The sequence below is a fragment of the Sapajus apella genome, unplaced genomic scaffold (assembly GCF_009761245.1).
Source record: "Sapajus apella isolate SASKATOON/1434 unplaced genomic scaffold, GSC_monkey_1.0 scaffold31, whole genome shotgun sequence".
In the NCBI taxonomy this organism is placed as follows: Eukaryota; Metazoa; Chordata; class Mammalia; order Primates; family Cebidae; genus Sapajus; species Sapajus apella.
This window is the reverse complement of record NW_022436971.1, coordinates 11,070,370-11,078,719: the sequence shown is the minus strand read 5'-3', so window position 1 is coordinate 11,078,719 and position 8,350 is coordinate 11,070,370.

Here is an 8,350-nt window from a genome sequence, read left to right as displayed (position 1 = left end):
GCTTATTACTATCAATTATTGCAATATGTCTCATTCTTCTTTGCTTTTCAGCCATTTCTCCTGCCATTTCTACCCTCCAGCTTCTCATCCTCTTTAGTAAACTTCTTCTGTTACCTAGATGGATTTCTCCTGTTACTCATTCAACCCCAAACATCATCTCTAGATCCCTGCAGAATTCCTAGGAATGTTTGCTAGCACTGCCCTCCATTCCGATAAGGCTCTATAATATTCTATGCACATCACCATGGTAACACGGAATTTTAAAATTTCACCTGCTCGTCCCCACCCCTGTGTATCATCAATAGTGTTATTAAGTCCCTCAATGTCCTAGTGAGCATCACAAGGAAGACATTTGGCAAATACGTTTTGATGAAACTTTATGCCTCTAGAGATAATGAACAAACCCCTTTTCTGCACTCTGGCTGCAAATTATTTCTAGCATTTATTTATCTTGCCTGTGGATTCCATTTAAGCTTAGTAAAAACTAATACAAGCACAAATCTGGACTAGTTATTGTGAAAGATGAAAAATATAATAAAATAAAATAATCTTAACAGAGGGAGAGAGAGAGAGAGAGAGAGAGAGAGAGAGAGAGAGAGAGAGAGAGAGAGTGTGTGTGTGTGTGTGTGTGTGTTTTAAGCATTTAAGAAGGTAAGGTAAGTTACCCCTAAGGGACTGTTATCCTATTTGAACTTCTAAGTGGGCGATCTTCAGATAAATACACAATGGCTGCCTCTCCCCCAGAACAGTCAATATAATACTTTGGAAAGGCTATTAAGGTGCTGAAATGAGGAAGTAATGATCCCTGTCTGGCTGCTCTATCTGCCATTTAATCTAACCCATTCACTATCTCTTCAAAATTCATTTTGATTTCTACAGAGAATTAACGTACAAAATGGCCCATATTAATTGGGGATACAGCAAGAAATGGAAAACGGATATCAAAGTGTCTTTTCCATTTTTCCCTCCATTTAAAGATAATTCATATTTTGCTCAAAATTTGGAGAAAAAGAAAATAGGAAGTTTCAAAATTGCTAAAGCCATGACTCACAAAATCTATTGATTCTTAAATGAGAAGGGAGGAATTTTACTTCCCTGGAGCAGGAGGAATCAAAATTATTTGAGGAGAACAGTAATCACTAAAAAGCTTAGGGCAAAGCTACAGAAAATATAGTCGAAGAAATTATATTGTTGAAAGTGGTCAATAAGAGATAACATATAATTGGTTCAGTCACAATAATATCAAATAAAGAAAAAATACTATGTAGCATTTAAGGACCCTTTTCAATTACACTTATTCTAAAATGTATATATTAACTTTGGCACTTGACAAAAATTAATCAGCTGTGGATCTAGTTGGGGACTGTTGAAGTAGTCACTGAAGAAGGATGAGGAGGGATGTAGCAGGTGAAGGAGACAGCTGGGGCAGGGCCAGCCAGTGGGGGCTGTGGCGGGGCTTGGTAGGGAGAACTGGAGAAATCTCATTCTGAGACAGAAGGAGACACTGGGAAACTAGAGTGGGCTCTTGGATTGGGTGAGCTGTAAAATACAATCTGGAGACCGGAGAAATCTGAACAGCTTGGCATTAAAGGAGGGTTCAAAAGCTCTCAAATCCAAAGTGGGCTTTGAAGCTGGAACTGGGAGACAAGGGAGAGTTGCAGAGAGCAGCAGTCAGGAATATGCAGGAGTGGCTGTGGGCAATTGCCTGAAATAGATTTTGTTTTCAAGCTGTTTTCTATGTATCAGCCACAGCTTGAAGCATGGCTTTTAGAGCCAGGAGTAGGTTGCATAAAGCCTCAGTAAATGTTACCAAATTGTCCTCTAGAATGATTTCACCAATCTGTGTTCCCACCAACAGAGAATACATGTACTTCCTCACTACCTTCTCTGCCAGCATAAAAATTAAATCCTTTAATTCTTTTTCTTTTTATTCCAATTTGTTTTAAAAAAAAAAAAAAAAGATATTTTACATTTAATTTGCATTTTAAAATTACCAGTAAACACATGTCTTACATATCTTTATTGGAATATATTTATTATATTTAAATACAAGTTGATTATAAATTATAATATGGAATATAATATATATACATACATACTTTTTTTTTTTTGAGACTGATCTCATTCTGTCATCAAGACTGGAGCACAAGGGCATGATCTTGGCTTCCTGTAGCCCCTACCTCATGGACCCAAGCCATTCTCCTGCCTCAACCTCCAGAGTAGCTGGGATTACAGGCACCTGCCAACACGCCCAGCTAATTTTTGTATTTTTTGTGGAGATGGGGTTTCACCATGTTGGCCATACTGGCCTCGAACTCCTGACCTCAGGGGATCAATCTGCCTTAGCCTCCCAAAGTGCTGGGATTACAGGTGTGAACCACTACACCCAGCCTAAATAAAAATATGTTTAATATAAATTATTTGATGACGTCTTCTGGATTTATTTATATTGCTGCTTTAATGTTTTTATAACAATCTATGTAAACACTAATACGTTAAGAGTATGACTACTCTCATGTTTGTTGAAATTTTCTTCTTGATCTTCTATATGTATTTTAATTCTGATTTTTAATACATAAACATATATAAATATAAAAATATGAAATTATGATTTTTAATATATAAACAATGTGGCTAAATCTCAAGATTTTTTCCAGTATATTTATATGTACAATAATTTTTGTCCAAGCTGAAGTCCTTTAAGAGCTCACATTTATTTTCCGATTGTTAAATGCTTTAATTTTACAATCAAGTATCTGAATTTCTGGGTTTTATTTTGGCATAGGGCAAGGATCTTTACTAGTCAAACAATGGACCTATTTTAGCTAGTTTAAGGTAAGATGGATTTATTACATAGTTTAAGCTAATTGACTGAATTACCAGGAGGGTCAGGGCACAAAACTTGGATGCTGCCCAGCCAAGAGCCAAAAATCTTGGATCACCCATGTGAGTATTTTAGGAGAAACCCACTACTTTTGTGTACTAGTAACCAGAGAGAAAGCCTGCTTTAGCAGCACCAGAACAGCTAAATATCTCTACCAAGAGACCCAGTTTCTTGGGGCACTCTTATCACTTTGTGCTGCTCATTTCTGCCTTCCAGTGGGCAGAGAACGTGTAGTGAACTGGGATCTCTTTGATACGCATCTAGATGTGTATCTCGTAGGCAAAACCCATGTCTGAAAAATGTAATAAAAGCTAATGCTATGCAATGCTTACTGCATGCCACGCGTTACTCTAGGGGATTTTACAGATATTAACTAATTTAAATTTTACAATATCCTCTGAAATGTTATTATTATCCCCATTTTGAGTACACAGAAACCGAAACACAGAGTTAAGTGACTACCCAGTATCACAAAGCTCTTGGATAGCAGACCTAGAATTTTTACCCAGGCTGTCCGGCTCCTGAATCTGCGCTTTCACCCATTGTGTTGTATAGCTTGTGGTTTTCAGCTTCCCAGCTTCTATGGTACAAGAAGACAAGCTGGAAAGAGGTGGGAGTGGGTGCTGAATGTGTCTATTTGCACAGGCACTAATCTAATTTTTCTAAAGAGCTGCTCAACTTTCTAGTGTGATTTATTGAATAATTCTGCTTACCTTATTGATTTATAATATACAAATGTTCTTATGCATTGAGTAGGCACTCATTGAATATTTGTTGAATGAATGAATATTTTAGAGTATATTTTTGGAATACTAATCTAGTCCATTATCAATTCTGGCATTTTGTGGGCTATTTTCTGTTGTTATTTAAGATGCATTCTCTGGATCTAACCATTATGTCCACTCTTTTTTTTTTTTTTTTTTTTTAGATGGAGTTTCACTCTTGTTGCCCAGGCTGGAATACAATGGTGCGATGTCAGCTCACCCCCTTCCCGGTTCAAGCAATTCTCCTGCCTCAGCCTCCTGAGTAGCTGGGATTACAGGCATGCACCACCATACCCAGCTAATTTTGTATTTTTAGTAGAGACGGGCTTTCTCCATGTTGGTCAGGCTGATCTCGAACTCCTGACATCAGGTGATCTGCCCACCCTTGCCTCCCAAAGTGCTGGGATTACAGGGATGAGACACTGCACCCAGCCAACACTATGTCCACTCTTACCTGTCCCCTGTCTGCTAATGCCTAGAGACTGCATCCACAGACTCCTTTGCTCTCTGGCGTCTGGTTGGATTTGACCAGTGAGAGATATCACAGGAGACAGAGGAAGGAGCTAAGTTATGTTGGAGCATTTGTTGCCTTGGCTTCCTTCTGGCCAGGGGTCAGTTTTTCCCTCTAGAAGGGCTCAGCACCTGCCAGATGTCTGTCTTCCAGTGCTCTCCCATCACTGGATTTATAAATGCCCCGTCTTCTTCCCACCTTTCAGATCTATGGTTGGCCTGGAGTATTGCATAATTCTTTAGTCGTTCCTCTAAAATCTGCCTACACTTTTATAAACAGTTCCTTTACTCAACTCTCCTCAAGTGACCCAGTTTGTTTGTGCCATCTGCTCAACTAAGTCAATAACAGAACATTGTTTTAATCATTGTCATTTTAAAACGTGTTTCAACATCTGGTAGGAAAAATACTCAAGATTCTCACAACCCCAAAACTTGCTTTGCTATTTATTCTTAGAAGTACTTTGACATCTAAAATATAATGCATTACATTTTTAAAATTAGAATATAATTAAACTGAAATGAGTTAAAAGTTTATTTTCTCAACTGAGGACATGAAATGCCTTCCCATTTATTCATGTTTCCTTTGCATTCTGCTATAAAATTTGACAATCTTCTTATGCATATCCTCATGGTTCCTGTTATTCCTGGGTCTTGTAGAGGTTCAGCAGTGTTTGTTATTTGATTTGTCTCTGCTGTAATTTCTATCTAGCTATATCTGGTACCTACATAAGCCGTTCATTTTCATATTTTAAAAGTCCAGTCAGCTGGGCGCGGTGGCTCATGCCTGTAATCCCAGCACTTTGGGAGGCTGCAGCAGGTGGATCACGAGGTAAAGAGATCGAGACCATCCCGGCCAACATGGTGAAACCCCGTCTCTACTAAAAAAATACAAAAATTAGCTGGGTGTGGTGGTGCACGCCTGTAGTCCCAGCTACTTAGGAGGTTGAAGCAGGGGAATTGCTTGAACCCAGGAGGCAGAGATTGCAGTGAGCCGAGATTGCGCCACTGCACTCCAGCCTGGCCCCTGGTGACAGAGCAAGACTCTGTCTCAGAAAAAAAAAAAAAAAAAGAAAAAGTCCAGTCATAGTACTAACTTGTGTGTTCATTCAAACAGGTTGTTGATTCTCTTGGATAAGTGACTATTTTTGATGTTCTAGATAGGCAAACACATCATCTTCTATCAATGATAATTTTACTTCCCCTTTGTAATCACTGAAACTTTTATGTTTCTTTCATGTATTATTAAATGGTCTACGGTTTCTTGAACAGTTGTGAAAATGGGCTTTTTGGACCTTGACTTGCACCTAATTTTTATTGGAATGTTTCTAATTATTCAACACTGGTATGTGGTTGGTTCTTCATTTTAAATATTCTTTTAATGTTTAAGAAGTGTCTTTATAAATCCCAGCTCACTACATGTGGTTGCTGTATGTGCTTTTGTTTCTCATTAATCTGGAATGGGTAAAATAACTTCTCATAGTTTTTAAGATTATTAGAAATGTTTCTTCTCTAATACATAAAGAAGCTATATTAAAATTATACAACTAATTTTATAACGGCCTTTTATTTCAAGAATAAAACCAACATGGTTATAGTATACTAATCTTTAAATACAGTTCTAGATCTTAATTTCTTGGCATTTCATAAAGTTTTTCCCGTCTATTTTCAAAATTTTAGATGACATCTTTGTTCCTTCTGTGCTATCACTGTCACATTTCGGTGATATAAATTTGGGAACATTTCTGTCTTTGCTTTGAAACAATTTCAATAATACAGGAATTATTTCATAACACCATAAAATATTTAACATTGTCTGGTCCTGGGGTCATTCCAAATTATAGGTTTTCTACTGTGTTTTAAATTTCATGTTTTAGTCAGATTTTTCATTCTTCTTGAAACATATTTGTTTATATTTTCATAGAAAAATTAGTTTGTTTTGAGATAGTCAGATGGATTAGTATGGAGCTCTTCATGATTTATTCTCAATCCAAAAAAATTTAAAAACTTTATTTAGAATTTTCTAATGCTACTCTTCTTTGTATAAATGTATTAGCTTATAATCCCTGTTTGCCCTTTCTTCCTACAATTTCTTTGATTTTTATTGTTTTTCCTACACATTAAAATTTCATAAGGTTCATCCTTAATTAACTTAATTAATATTGATGTTTTCAATAGTGAAATTATTCACTATTATTCATTTCCCTGTGTATTTCACTTTGGTCCCATTCTCTACCTTCTCTTACAGTTTCTTTATTTTTTACTAGGTTTTTACTAGTTTCTTTATTTTTACTAGGTTTCCAATAAATATATTGTAGTTTTAATTTCCACTTAAACACAGAAATTGTTTAGATAATGCTTTTAAATAATTCCTAATTAGTATATCTTTGCTTTCATTATTGAAAGTGTTTTTAGCATTAATATCTAATGTTATACTATCAGTATAAGAGATAATAACCTATATAATTTCTTCTTGGTAAAGTTTAACACGAATTTATGTATGACTTACTGAAGTAACCTAAATTGTTTTAACTGTTATCACCTGTAAATCTTAACATGTTGTCATCTTGTTGGGGTGAGGGGTAAAGATTAAGACACATAACATTTTCAAGTGTATTTGTTCTCTATATCTGGAAGGGAGGCAAATAATCCAAGAGGGGCTGTTTTATACTGATAATCCATCCTTCTCCATCCCTCACAACACTCTATAAGTACCCATGTGCTGTGGCTGACTAGAGATGAGTGGTGAAATGTTACCTTACCAGGAAATGGCAGATGACTTTGTTTATAAATTTTGTATCTTGGCCTCCCCATTCCTAAGAGACTTAGTAGGAGAGGTTTTCTGCTGCCATTCTCTCCAGGTACACTAGGTGATCTTTAGATGTCAATTACATCAAATTGAATAATGCATGAGAAAATGTCATGTTAACAGTTCAGTACTGCACTAATATGGAAAGGCATTATTTAAAACTGAATTTGATAAAAATAATATCTAATTTTGTAAAAATTATAATATATTTTTCCAAATGCTTGTTAAGCCTTTTAAAAAGAACAATTATTACTTCTTACAACTGTATATATTTGGGGGGGTGTTCCAAAGTACTTGTTGATCTATTATGTCATGCAGCCGCTTTAAATTATGGTGGTCTGTAAGGATTTGTGTCACTCGACAAATGAAATACTAAGCATCAGGTAGATAAAATATTAAGAACTAAGTAAATTCTGTGCTTAATATCACAAAGATAATACAAACTGTAAGAGAAGATGAGCTCAGTCTTCAGCTTTTGTAATCATCCGTTTAAAAGAGCCCAGGCCCCATCTACATTCCCAGGACAGTCTGGGATGGTTGGATTATGCATCCCATGCCCAGTCAAGCTCAAGTTGTTCCACAGCTTACTTTCTACAGGTCTCCCATATTTCACTTATGTAATGTTATTTCCTATCTCCTCTGCAGGAATCTGAGCTTCAATAATGTTGTCTGCTCTCCCTAGGTATCTAGACTAGGGTTTCCCGCGAGGAGCCCTGGAAATGAATAGAATGATTCACAGAGACAGACACTGCAAGGACTGTGTAGGTTGATGGAAAGCCCAGTCAACTAGGTGTAAACGCTTTGAAACCTTGCACACCCATTCCTTAGGCAACATAGGCCAAGGCTATATGGAGGGTATTTCAACCATTTCTTTCTAAAAAACAACCCCTAAATTAGTGGCATTTAAACATAAGCTTTTATTTTTCACTCATGAGTCAGATGTGAGTGGCCCTGCCGATCCAGCTGGGTTTGCTTCTCATCTATGGGTCAGCTGGGGTGGACAGCTGATCTTCAAGCTGTGGGCTTACCTGGACAGCTGGTCTTCATGCTATGGGTCCAGCTGGTGTAGATCTCCAGATCTACTCTAAATGTCTAAATCTTGGGTGCAGAATGAAGTGATGTAGCTACTTGGTGGAGAGTGGAGGAAGATCTTCTCATAGCCACGATGGAGGGGCAGGAGGGCAAGGCCCATTACACGTGCATACTTACATCACATCCACTAACAGCCCACTAGTGATAAGAAATCACATGGCTAAGGCTATAATCAGAGGGAAGTACACTGTCTTTTGTAGAGCAAACTACAAATTTATACAGCAAAAGGCATGGATACAGGAAAGAGTGAAGGGTTCAATTATACACTCTACCAACAGAGGGACTTCAAGACTC